The sequence below is a fragment of the Marmota marmota genome, unplaced genomic scaffold, assembly GCF_001458135.2.
Source record: "Marmota marmota marmota unplaced genomic scaffold, marMar, whole genome shotgun sequence".
NCBI lineage: Eukaryota > Metazoa > Chordata > Mammalia > Rodentia > Sciuridae > Marmota > Marmota marmota.
Genome location: NW_025999897.1, coordinates 5135224 through 5149741, shown reverse-complemented (window position 1 = coordinate 5149741; position 14518 = coordinate 5135224).

The window sequence follows — 14518 nt, the reverse complement described above, 5'->3', positions numbered from 1 at the left end:
GAAAATAGGTACTTGGGGGGCTGAGGCAAGAAGATTGCAAGTTTGAGGTCAGCCTTAGCAACTTAGGAAGACCCTGTCTCACTAATAAAAATACATAGTGAAATAAAAGTAAGAGCCTTGGAGATATAGCTCAGCACTGAGTGTCCCTGAATTCAATCATTGGGGCTGAAAAAAAAATCTTCATGGAGGGAGAACTATATAAATATGAATATATAACCTGGGTTCTTACTCTATATAGATGTTTTTTTTCCAAACTTTTAACTATTTTTACAATAAGCATTATACCTCTCTTTTCATTTTTGTAGGTAGATAATAGATGTAGACATAGACACACATAGCTAATATTTGGTGTGATGAATGTGGCATATAGCTCTTGAGAAAGCTTTGTGTTTAGAATTATAATTAAAATCATAAAGTGGGTTCTTATTACTGCAATTTTAATGCATTCTATTGCAATTCCAATTCCAGAATTGTCAGAATGATGAAAAAAATTAAAATTCTTTTTAGGAGCAATATTTCTATCTTCTTCCCAATGCAGGCAGCAGAAGGTAAAAAGAGGACCCCAGTTGAAGGAAGCTGCTTATATATTCCAAGCCATCTGCCTTTTTCAGCATGACTATAAACCACTTGGCATTCATGAAGAATCCAACCTTGCATTAAGGAATAATAAACTAAGATTATCCTCATAACTGGAATTTATATCACAACTCTGTCTTGGTGGACAATGTGCGTATTTCAAAATGTGTAGATTAAAAAAAGGAAAATCCAGACATTTAAAATGTCAGAGACAGAAGGACAGAGAACTAATGGGACATATGCTGCATAACAGATTAAGTGTTTTTTGTGGTTTGTAATAGAACACTTACTGATTTGCTTCTTTTTTTTTTCTCTCCTTGCTAGGTAGGAATGATTTTTTTTTTCATTTCTTCTAATACTGTTGGCATACCTCTTTTTTTCCAGTTTACATCAAAAGTCTGCAGTGGATCTGAATCAGGGACATGTAGATAATTTTAATGATTCTAATTATGTTATTGCATTTGCACGTGAATACAAAACTAACCCGGAGATAATGAACAAGGTTGGCTTCAGCTTTATTCATGAAAGGTATGTTTTCTTGCAATTGATGATAATTTTCTTATTTGCAAAGTACACCAATTTATTTTGTTGTTTTCTTAATAGACTGTGTTCAATGTTAAAGTTTCTGGTGTATATTTTTAATTTTTATTTTAAAAGAACTGTTTTGTTGTAGACGGACACAACACCTTTATTTTTGTTTATTTTTATATGGTGCCGAGGATCAAAGTTAGTGCCTCACATATTCCAGGCCAGTTCTCTACCACTTAGTCACAACCCCAACCCTCTAGTGTTTATTAAAAACATTAATACATATTTCTTTCCAATAACAAGGAGGTTTTTTATTCTGTTAATAAGTGTCCTATTTAGAAAATTCTATTTTTTATTAGTGTATTATATAGTTATACAAAATACTGGGGTTTATTTTGACATGCATGAAATATAATTTACTCTACTTCAGTCCTCAGTACTTCCCTTTTCCCTCTCTTCCCTCCCCATGTTTCCCTTCTTTACTAGTCTTCTTTCTATCCATATGTATATGTTTTAATTGGTGCTTAAAGATTTACATGAAGGTGAAATTCACTGTGGTACATTCATATATGTACATAGCATAATTTGATCACTTAGCATGATGGTATCCAGTTCCGTCCATTTGCCAGGAAATGACATAATTTCATTCTTCTTTAAGCTTGAGTAAAACTCTATTATGTAAATGTATGCCACATTTTCTTTATCGCTCCATTGGTTAATGGGCACCTGGGTTGCTCTTAACACACATTCAGTCTTTAAACATAAATTAGGTTTATCTATTGATATTTTTATCTCAACTATTTTGTACAAATATAAAGGAATCATTCATTTACACCTTATAACATTTAACATACTAAATTATTACCAATTATTTAATACTACATACAAATTTATCTATTTCCTTAGAATTTTAAAAATAAATTTGATTTTTTTAAACACTTAGGCAATATTTTAAAGAACAGATTTTCTTCCCAGGCACTTAAATAATTCTTGCAAATCAATACACTGCCTTTTAAAATTAAGCATATCAAGTTTTCAAGTTTAAAGCATCTCAAAACTAGACAACATACATAGAACTACCTAATTGCAAGACTTGCTAGCACAGTTGCATAAAGGATTCTTGCATTAATAAAATATCAGTATAATATTTTCTTTCTTCATACCTACAATGTGCCTTCCTAGAGTACACATGCTAATAAAAAGTCTATGAGGTACCACAGTTTCTCCTTCAATAACTGGAAACCAAAATATGGATGCTAATTAGGTAGCTTAAATAATGTGTGGCACTGATCAAGGCCTGTCTATAAACTCAATGCTCACACAGGTGTAGAGCCTGGGTCCCTTTCCAGGACTGACCTGACAGCTGTTGAGGTAGTACTGCTTTTAGGTTCAGACTTTGGTTTTTGAGATTGCAGCTATGTCTCAATTCAGTCGAGTTTCAGGTTTTTGTAACCCAATATTTTACCTTAAAACAGGGTATCACTTCATTCCACTGTTATATTTCATCAAAACTCATGATAATAGGACTTTCTGTCTTCTCTGTTCTGACCACAGCATTATCTTCTTAAATACTAGCTAAATGAATCCCTCACCTGGGTTGCAATTTTACTTCCCTTTCTATTTTATAATTTTTTCTTTTAAATTTACTTTTCACTAGCACATATAACATTTTTACCTGTTTATGTACAGTGTGACAATTGTTTTATAATTTATTCTTTCAGTGACTGGGATTCAAACTGGGGCCTTGCACATGCTAAGCATAAACCGTACTGATGAACTATATGCTTGTAATATCTTTAACCACAATATTATGGTCATTTCACTGACAGAATGATACCATTATTGTTTAGGATCATCTTATCTAATTGTTATGTATTAATATATTTTTGTCATATAGTTGGAAGAAAAGTTATTGAGTACTACTTATCTTGCTTATATAATGACAAGTAATTTTTTGGCCCAATTATACTACTTATATTTTTATGTAATTATTTTAAAGTTTTTTTTGTCATTTTCTGTTGACTGCATTTAAAAACTCACATAAATATATGTATACTTAAATTTATAATTGAACAAGATTAAAGTTATTCTTACTCAGGCTTTACAAATTGGTGGAAAACCCTAAACTCTAGTGTTAGCACTGTTAATTTTTAAAGATATTATTTTTATGCTTTAATTTTTTAATAAGTAGGTAATACATGCGGCACAGTTGAAAATTTGAAAGTATTCAAGAATAAAAGCAAAGTCATCCTGACCTGCTTTCTAGGGTAAGAATAAATTACCTGCAAAGCCCAAATGGAACTTCTGGTCTTTAAACATGAAAATGCAGGTTTTATTTAGCTGGTAAAAGAAATACAACCTAAAATGTGTGACTGTGGGTACTGAATACACTAGCTTTAGAATTTATCTTCCCTAAATTAAGGCACTAGGTAGTCCTTGAAGGCCACGCACAACAGCCTTTAATCATCAGAACCAAATTCTTTTCATTGTCGTTCATGTGTTCTTAGATGTTATATTCTGTGCCTGATATACATCAACACTGTTCTAAGCACCAGGGACTGTACATTATTCAAAAATGCTGTACAAAAAATTTTGCTCTGAGTTTTTATTAAGTAGAGTGAAACAAACTCCCTACCTAGATAGAATATATGTTGTGTTAGATGGTGAAATAAAAAGGCACATCAAGACTCTGGGAGTCAGGTTGGGTGTTGCAGGTGAGAGCAACCCGGTCTCATGTGAGAGCACACAGGAAAACAGAATTATAGGCAGAGGGAACACAGGTGCAAAGGCCCTGAGGCAAAGCACGTGCATATCTGAGAACAAATGGGACTAGTGAGATGAGCCAACTCATGAAGGGGGAAGCTAATAGAAGAAGGGTCAGAGAGAGAGAGCAGAGGGGCCCTATGGACCTGTTACAAACTATGAGTGAGGTCAGAGGTCATTGGAGGACTCTGAATAAAGGTGTGACGTCATTTGCCGTATCTGAACAGGAAAACTTTACTGCTGGATTGAAGATAAACAAGATTTGAAGGGGCGGAAGAAGGGAGATCCATCAGGAGGCTACTGCATTTGATTTGGCAAGAGGTGAAATGATTAGGAGAGCTGTAACCTAATCAGTCTATCCTAGTTTGAATTGACTAACAGGATGGTAACTCTTGAGCAAACACTATTCAACCCAGTACAGATAGGAAACTATTCTCTCCCCAGCAAAGAGAGGAAATGAAAACTTTCATTTTGGGAGAGGGAATAGGAAAAATGGAAGAAATTAGTGCTACCCTGCTGGGTTTCTGTTCTCGTGACTAAAAGGCTCAGGGGTCACTCTAGGTAAACTGGGCTACTAGGCTGCTCAATATAACCACACAAGAGGTACAAATACCTTTTTCTTTGGGGTCGCTGTGACAGCTCCTCTGACCTTAAGGGTCCACAGGAAGACTGAGAGAGAGAGAGAGAGAGAGAGAGAGAGAGAGAGAGAGAGAGAGAGTGTGCTAGCATATGCTGACTCCTTTTATTGAGGAGAAGCTATTCAAATGAGGCAATGGGTCAGGTTTCAGGGAGCTGAGTCTATCTTCATGATGTCCACTGTCAGCAGGTTGACTAACATCTGGGTAGGCCACACCCAAGGGCACAGTAAGAGAAGGGGACACACACAAGACACTTCCATGGAAGATTCCATCCTAAATAGGGCAAGGGGTTATATTACAAAGGAACAGGTGAGCATAGCTTCACCCACTGGGCTATAGGAAGACAGCTGGGAAGACACAGTCACTCGAACCCTAGAAGAGCTGGGCAGTCTAGCAGCATGGGTGCCTAACGCCACATCACCCAGCAGGGGAGTTAACTCAAGTCAGGTGCGAGGTTGGTCTCCCACACTGCCCTTAAAGACCTAATGATGCTGGAGGTGGGGGTGTGTTCTTTATCTTTTTAATATACTGATTTTAATTTTAATATACTGATCATTTTAATATACTGATCCTGTCCTTGTAATAATCAGATTTGGAGGTTGACATTAATCTGTAAACTCAACTAGTAGCTCTAGTTGAGTAGTTTACAGGTGCCTGTCTTTATCTTTTCAAGAGCTTCTGTCACATGGAACACTGACTTTGAAATGATTTATTTTCTACTCCAAGCAGAAAGAGAATCAAACATTTTGCATTAGTTTTGTAAGTAACAAAAGTATACATTTACTTCTTATACTAAAGTTACATATTAAGGTTTTCTACCCTTGTCATTGTATTCCAAAGAGACTTGAATCAACTGGGTATTTCAGAACATGTCAGTCATTCACGCTGCTGAGGACATCATGGATTTCATGAGCAAGAAGTGGCTGCTACATTGAAGGCCTTGGCAAGATATAGTGCTGCAGAAGAGATATATCAAAATCTAACACAAATAATTCTCTGCTTGAAAGTAATAGTATTTTACCATATCCCCGCTGCTGTGCAGAGTATGCTGGATTTCTTCTTAGTAAATGTGATTTTCACCAAAATTATTAATTTTTGGCCTGGAGACTGTTGTGGCCTCTTGGGCATTGTAGAATATTTATAGCATCCCTGGCCTCTTCCCACTGGATGGCAATAGAACCCTTCCCCAACTGACAACCAAAAATGTCTCTAGACTGTCAAACATCTTGGGGTGAGGACAAAAATCAACCCCTTTTGACTTGTGTGTGTGTGTGTGTGTGTGTGTGATCTTGGAAATTAAAACCAGAGTCTTATACATGCAAGGCAAGTGCTCTACCACTGAGCTACATTCCCAGAATCATCCCCATTTGAAATCACTGATTTAATGCATATAGTTTTGGTAAAAATAGATTCATTTACCCAAAAGTGTCAGGGTAAATATATCTTTAACACTTCCCCCCTCCCATGCACAAGTAATGTTTTATACTCTGTGCTCAAATGGAGGTGAGTTCTTGGTTTTGCTTCACTCATAGTAGCTTTTTATTACATGATGAAAAACTGAGAAAAACTAGGGTAAAGGAGGAAAGATTTCTTTTGGCTCACGGTTTCTAAGGTTTTCATGCATAGTTGCTTGGTCCCATCACTGTCAGCTTGCAATGAGGAAGAACATCATGGTGTGGAGTATATGGCAGAGCAGATTGCTCACCTTATGGCAGCTAGGAAGCAGAGAGTGAGAGAAAGGGGCCAGGGATAAAATATTGTCCACAAAGGGATACCCCCAAGGACCCACTCCCTTCAACAGGCTGCCACTTCTTCCAGTTTCCATCACCTCCCAATGGGCCATTCAGCTGTGAATCTATGAGTGGATTAGCCCACTAATGTGGTCAGAGCCCTCATAATCCAAACATTCCCCAGAAGCCCCACATCTGAACATTCTTACAATGAGGAACAAATCTTCAACAGATGAACCTTTGGGGGACATTCCAGATTCAAACTATTACAATTCAAGTTTGAAGGATCGACTTTTTTTCAATTCTAATTTTTTTTGTGGAGAGGGTACTAGGGATTGAACCCAGGGGCACTTAACCACTGAGCCATATCCCAGCCTTTTTTATTTATTTATTTATTTTATTTAGAGACAGTGTCTTGCTAAGTTCCTTATGGCCTTGCTAAGTTGCTGAGGCTGGCTTTGAACTCATGATCCTCCTGCCTCAGTCTACTGAGCCACTGGGATTACAAGCAGGTGCTACCTCTCCCAGCTTCAATTCTAATTTTTAAATAAGTGTATTCTACTAGATCTTGATAGACTATGTATGCAAAGATTGTCTGAAGGTCTGTGTGTATATACTTGAATGCTTTTGGTGGTGTTTTGAGTTAATCTAGGTAATTTTTGAATATTTTGTGATCTGTCTTAGTGAAGTTATTACTTTCAAAATCAAATCTATTTCTGATATATAAATCAAAGATTATAAATGGGGTGCCATGTGATATTTCAATACATGTATATATTGTGTAATGCTTAAATCAAGTTTAAGCATTTGCTCTATTTACTCAAAAATTTAGCATTTTTATGGTGGAAATGTTCAAAATCATTTTTCTCCTAAGACACTAGAAGATGGGGGAAAAAGTCCTATGTTTATGAATTGGGAGAAGTGATATTTTAAAAAATGTCATTCTACCAAAAGTGATGGACAGATTTAATGAAATCCCCACAAAAATTCCAATGACATTCTTTGCAGAATCAGCAAACAACAACAACTACTATTCATATGGAAGCATGAAAGACCCTTAATAGCCAAAGCAATCCTAAGCACAAAGAACAGCGCTGAAGACATCGCAATACCTGATTTCAAAAAATATAATAGTCACTGTAACAAAAACATCATGGTATTTTCATAAAAAATACACACATCGATGGAATGGAATAGAAGACCCAGGAATAAACTCACACATTTATAGGAATCTGATTCTTGGCAAAGAAGCCAGAAACATGTTGGAGAAAAGACTTACCTTTTTAGCAAATGGCACTGAGAGAACTGCATGTAGAAAGAACATTGAAACTGGATTCCTATCTATTAACCTGTGCAGAAAACCTCAAAAGGGACCAAGGACCTTAAAGTAAGATCTGAAACTCTGATTATACTAGAGAAAAACATAGGGGAATCACTTCAAGATATTGGTATAAGCAGTGATTTCCTCAACAGGACTTATAGAACTCAGGCAAGTATTGACAAATGGGATTATAACCAAGTAAAAAGCTTCTGCACAGCAAAGGAAACACTCAACAGAGTGAAGAGAGAAACTATAGAATGGGAGAAAAACATTTGTTAGCTAGCTAAGCTCTTCATGTGCCAGAGGATTAGTATCCAGAGTACATAAAGAACTCAAAAGAAACTAATAATTCAATGAATTAGAAATGATCTGAACAGATAATTCTGAAAATAAGAAGTACAAATGGCCAATAATTATATGAAAAAAAATGCATAACATCTGCAGTCATCAGGGAAATAACAAATCAAAACTGCATTGAGATTTCATGTCACTTCAATCAGAATGGCTATTATCAAGAAAACAAACAAACAAATAACAACTGCTGGCAAAGTGAGAAGAAAAAGGAACCCTTATGCACTGTGGGTGGGCATGTAAACCAGCACAGCCATTGTGGAAAACAGTATGGAGTTCATCCCTCAGTGGGGAAAAAAATAGTTGGACATGGTGGCACACACTGATCATCCCAGCTGCTCAGGAGGTTGCAGCAAGGGAATCGCCAAGTTCTAGACCAGCATCTGTGATTTAGCAAGACCCTGCCTCAGAATACAAAATAAAAAATGTCTGGGAATGTAAACAATGGTAGAGAACCCCTGAATTCAGTCTCCAGTACTGCAAATACAACAACAACAACAAAATAAAGTAAAAATAGAACTATCATATGGTCCAGCTATACCACTCCTGTGTATAACCCGAGGGAAATTAATATGCATGCTTATTGCAGCACTATTCATAGAAGCCAAGTTCAGCCTCAATGTTCATTAATGGATGAATGTGTAAAAGAGGAGGTAGATATACACAGTGGATATTATTCATTTATAAAGAAGAATGTCATTTGCAGGAAAGTGGATGGAACTGGATATCATCCTGTTAAGGGGGATAAGTTAGATTCAGGCAAGAATCATGTATTTTCACTCATATGGGGAATATAGAAATTAAAGAACATAAAAATAGAAGGGAGACTATTAGGGAAGGGGAAGGAGACCAGCTGGAGTGGGAATGGAGGGATAAGGGCAACAAGGAGGGTGAATAACATCAAAGTATGGCATAAGCATGCATGAAAATGCTGCAAAGGAATATTACTTTGTATAGTTAATATTTGCTAATAAATGCTCTAAAAATCCTTTTTCTAGCTTTTATGAGTGTAAAATGCATTATTGTCATCTGTGGTCACCCTAATTTTCAATAGCACACCAAAAATTCTGGCTCCTATTTAACTGAACTTAGTATTCATTGATCAACATGTCTCTCCTCTTTCTTCCCTTTATTCTCCCAGTCTCTGGTAAGCATCATTCCACTTTCAGTATCTATGAGATCAACATATTTAGTGATCAACAAATGAGTGAGATAAGATGATACTTGTCTTTTTGTGTCTGACTTGTTTCTATCTATTGTTTTAAAGTAGTTTCTTAATGAGGTTCCCAATTTGGGAGTATTTTACTTGCTTTTCGTGGGAACAAACACTATTTCCAAATCTACATTTTGAATATTATAAGTAGGTTCCCAAGATGAACACGAGTGTTTCATAAAGACTGTGTGGCTGATCTATGTGTGCACAACTTCCTTACACTTTGAAGTTCAAAGAAAGCATCTTTTAAATATTCCACTTGTACTATTCGTGTTATGGCCATTAAAATAATACATATTGTTATTGGAAGATGCCAACCCAGAATGTTAGCACTCATGAACATTCCCATGCAGCCGAGAAGACAAAACTTCCTGGCAGACCACTGGGAGAAAAGTTGAGAACTGAATTATATAGAAAGCTACTGGAAGCATTTTGGTCTTCTTGTGTAGTTATAAATTAAAATAATTTACAACAAAATTTGTGTTTTAAATTCAGAGCTCTGTTTAGGGAGAGAATGAATCTCACATTGGAAATGTGATGATGACAAGGTTATTTATTTGAAAATATTTTACTTCTAACTGACACTTAAAGTCTACTCACACCCACCCCTTAATGTCTCAGTAGCCTGGAGACAGTTTCTAATCATGTCAGGTGAAGCAGCTAAGCTGCAGGTGCCTTCTATGTCCTAGGAGAGATGGGGCAGACAAGCAGGTGAAACTCTTGACCACCAGATGGCAGTTAGAAAGCTGTGTCAAAAGGCCCCTTACTAACTAGTCCCAACCATGTAAGGGTAAGATGCGAGGTAAGGCTGTCTGAGCATTGTCAGAACCAGGGATGCATTCCGGGAAGGTGGAGCTTGAGATCCCCTGAACTAAATGTCCACCCAAGTGCTAGTTCACCTGGGAAATAGGAGGGGATGGTTCAGAACATTCTCAACATTCTAAGAACAAGAAATGTGAGATGAGGCAGAAGACAGCCCCAACTATTGTCAATGGGCAAGAGCTGAGGCGGGTTTCTAAATCATCATTCTTGAATCCCTTCTTTGGTAACTTTAAGGAGAAATGGAATCTGAAACTTCTCAGTGCTCTGAATGACAGGCAGTCAGAGAATCCTGTTATCTGTTATCAGCTCTTTCCCCCCCAAAAATTTTATTGACAACTGAAATAACTGGGCAGGGATGGGCAAAGATGGTGAAAGGACCCTTTCACTCCAATCTGGCACCAAAAGGTGATGCTGGGTATCATCTTTATTAATTAAGGTATAGCCACATTCTCCAGCCTGATTCTTTTTCCTTACTTCTTTTGCTTCAAATAATAAAACTAGTGGAACTGACATACTTGAGATAATTCAGTTTTTTCTGCATAAATCATTATTTAACGACTTTATTGCTAATTCCCCCTGGGAGTGTCAAGATGAATCAAAACAAAAGTGTCATTTTATTGGAATATTTGAAAACTAAAACAACTCCTCCCACTGTTAGAAGAAACTCAGTGTGCAAGAACTAAGCTTTAGGAATAATCACTAACTTCATTCATAGTTACTCTGTGCAAGGCATTGTTCCATTACTCTATGCACTTTTTGTACACTAGAAGCTCATTAACCAGCAGCAACAAAATAAGCTTAGCATTTGTCAAAACTGGAGATTCTCAGCTCTCCCCAGACCTACCACATCAGAAACTCCAAGGATGTGGTTCAGCCCTCTGCATTTTAACAAATCCTCCTGGTGATTCTTTGTACATGCTCAAATTTGAGAACCACTAGACTTGTATATTGCGTTTAATCTTTTTAAAACCCCTAAAAATTAAGAATTTTTCTTTTTTCAGGCTTTTACTTTATAGCTGAATAATAAGAGAACTGGAAGTTTAAATGACTTACCTGTTAAATGTCCCATGGTACTTGTTAAATATTAAATACCCTCGTTAAACACAAACATGTATGATAAGTATGATACATAGCTCTCTTGGGTGTATGTGCCTCCATGTACATGTGAGACTGTATGTTGCCAAAGGTACCTGGAGGTAGCTATTTGTTTTTTATCTTGTAATGTGAATCAGTTGGGAAGTGAATGGAAAAATGAGAATCAGCATTAGTGAGAGCAGTGATTTTTCAAATGTAAGCAGCCATCAGAATTGCCTGGCCTGGGAAGGTATTGCAGAGAAGGCTGAGCTCTCTGAATGGAAGCTGTGTGTGGCCTAAGGATTGGAAAGATTCTTCATGAACAGACTTTGGAAAACTTTTTAGAAGTCTTTTCCAGAAGGTCTTCTGAAAATGAACATTCAGTTTAGAAAAGACATTTGAGAAGAGCCCATAATTAGAAGTTGTTTTTATTGTGTTAAGGAAATTTTAATTTCTGAAATGGGATGTGAGGGAGTGCTGGGAAAGTGAGCCTACTGCAAACCAATCACCCCAAAACTTTTGCATCTTAAAATACATTAATCGTTCCCAATTTCTGTGGATCAGGAATCTGAGCATAGCTTAGCTGTGTGCTTCTTAAAGTAATGACAAGCTGGATGTTGTAGCATGTGCCTGTAGTCCCAGCTTCTTGGGAGGCTGAGGCAGGAGAATCACTTGAGCCCAGGAGTTTGGGGCCAACCTGGGCAACACAGGGAGACAATGTCTCTTAAAAAGAATAAGAAGGAAAAATAAACAAAAGCCAAAATAAAATGAAACAAACAAAAAACCATTTGGAGGAAAGGAGGACGATGTGAAAAAATACAAACTACAAAAGAAAACATAGCACCTTGAGAAGAACTGGGTGCTAAATTAAAGAATAGTCCAAGGATGAGACTAAAACAAGTCAAGCTTGCACCAGGAATCCCACTTTGGTAGAGTTTTAAGAATTTTGGAAACAGTAATCATAAAGCTATCATTATTTATAAATGAATTTCTTGTTTAAAAAAATCCAAATAAATTAGAATTAATGAGAATTCAGTCAAATTCAAATTAACATAAAATTATACTGCTCCTAAATACAAGCAAACATTCATTAGGAAATATATTAAAAATAGATACTATTGAGTTATTAATAGAAACTCAAAAGTATCTAGAAATATCCTTGCAAAAGTTAAGGGTAAAATATAAACATTTTATTGAAGGATATAAAAGTGGCTCAAATAAATGAAGTTTTGTCCTATTAAGTGAGAGAAGATTCAATATATAAAGATGTGAATTCTCGAATTATAAATGGAAACTCATTTCATGATAAATTTTCAAAATTTTAATAATTCTTATAATGGAAAGCATTTGCAAAAACTTAGGAAAATGGGAGCTCTTATGTTCTTGCTTAAAGCTACATGAAAACATTTTTTTTTGACAACAGGTTGACAGCATTAACAAAACTGAAGAAGTATACATCCGAACCGTTGCATGTGTGTACCATTTCTTGTACTAAATATATTTTCATCCATGTACTAAATATTACTCAATCAGTATATTTGGTAAAAAAGAAATGCAAACAGACGTTTCCTTATGCACCTTAATGAACTCTCTAGGTGTCCTTTCTATGCTCCAATGTAGAGGAATACATGCATAAGGAAATGGCCATTGAAGCCAGAATTAAAAATAGCTATGGGAGATTGAAATGCAAATATCCCCCAAAACCTGGTCCTTACTGCCCTTCCTAAAAGAATTGTTAATAAAGCAACCCCTGAGCAGACAGGGAAATATTAATTAATTCGCCCTGGGCCTCCCTCCTGCCTGGATCACTCCTCCTTGGTCCCTTTAGCCCACCTGTTTACCAGCTTTTGACTTTCCCACTGCCATCTCCTAGTTACATATACAGGATGAAGGGAAGTGAACAAGATAAGGGAAAGAATATAAAAGAACAAAGAAAACTTTAGATGTATAAAAGGGATGGGACTTCCTCCTTCCTCCTGGGAGAAGTCTGTTCTACTATCCTTTAAATAAAGCTTCTTACTTTCTACTCTACACTTGCCTTAGTATGCTTCCCTGGTGTTATACTTCAGAATTCAGGGAAGCAGGACTCATATAGGTAACAGATTACTGACAATATCACTGGGATGATGCAACACCTTGTGTGTAGGTGTAGAAAACTGTCTGCAGCCTCAATAGTCCATAAAATGCCCTGTGATTACCACACAGAAATTAGAGTTCTGGAGTCGATGCAAGGGTTGCCCAGGATTGCTAGCAATCACCAGCAGCCAGGAGAGAGAGAATGGCTCTATAAGCAGTTCAAATTTGGACTCATGGCCTCTAGAACTGAGAGAGAATAAATTTCTGTTGTTTCAAGGTGCTCAGTTTGTATCACTTTGTTATGTAGCCCTAGGAAACTAGTACAGTGGTGATTTGGGCAGTGAATGTAAAATGAGCTAGTTTCTAAAATAAGATAGTTTAGGAAGGGTGGCAGTGACAAATACTTCCTCATAGGTAATTAGTAGGCATGTCTGAAAAAAGGCAGGAAGAGAGAAATGATTATATTAGAAGTTAATAAAATTAAGTGGGATAACAAGGAGAGCCAGATTTTAAATTAGGTGATGGGATCCGATTGAAGGGTTGAATTGAGGGGTTGAGTTTAGAAAAACATTTTCTCTGGGAAATTAAGATGACATAGAGACATGTGGAAGAAAGCCCCCACCAAATGGTCTCAGAGTTTTCTTTAATTTAGTACTTTTATTTGCTGAAAGCAAAGTGCAGAAGTGGGATTAAGGACTTATGGAGAGTAGGAAGAGTTTGATAAAGGGCTGGGCTCACATAATCTGGCCTGGCTGTGTGTAATCCAAGTGTGAAGAATTTCAGCACTCTGATCCTATAACAGAACAGCACAATTATCAATGTACAGAGGCTCAGAATTGGAAAGATCTACATTCTATTATCAAGGAGGCACAGAGACCTGGAGATTTTATGCAGCCTGGTTCCTGGGATAAAGCCAATGAGTGACAGTTTTGCAGTGTGGTTCTCGGACTTCTAAATGTAGTATATTAGAGACTGAAATCCTTAAAATTATGGAAATAGAAAATTTTCCTTTAGTTACTAAAAATACTGTATGTCCATGTTATATGATTTTAGTTGTTTTTTTTTCTATCTATTACATAAATGTTATCACTAATATCTGGGATTAAGCCAGATAAAATATTTAGTGTTTTCCAGTTAATGGATTTTGTTTTAGCAATGATTTCAGCAGAACAGAACAACAAATGTCACTAACAATAAAATAAAGAATACAATTAAAGTCAATGTTCATTTCATATGCTTAATGCAAATGGTAATTATTTGAATAGTCTGAGTTCTTTATGCATTTTTTGTCCTCCACTTTCATGAATGAATATTAACTTCTATTGTATCCCCAGAAATGTACTAATTATAGTTAAAATAATGTAGTGAGTTTTTTAGGGTTGATAAAATGTGGTTATTTACCATTCTGAGAACATCCAGTGTAGCT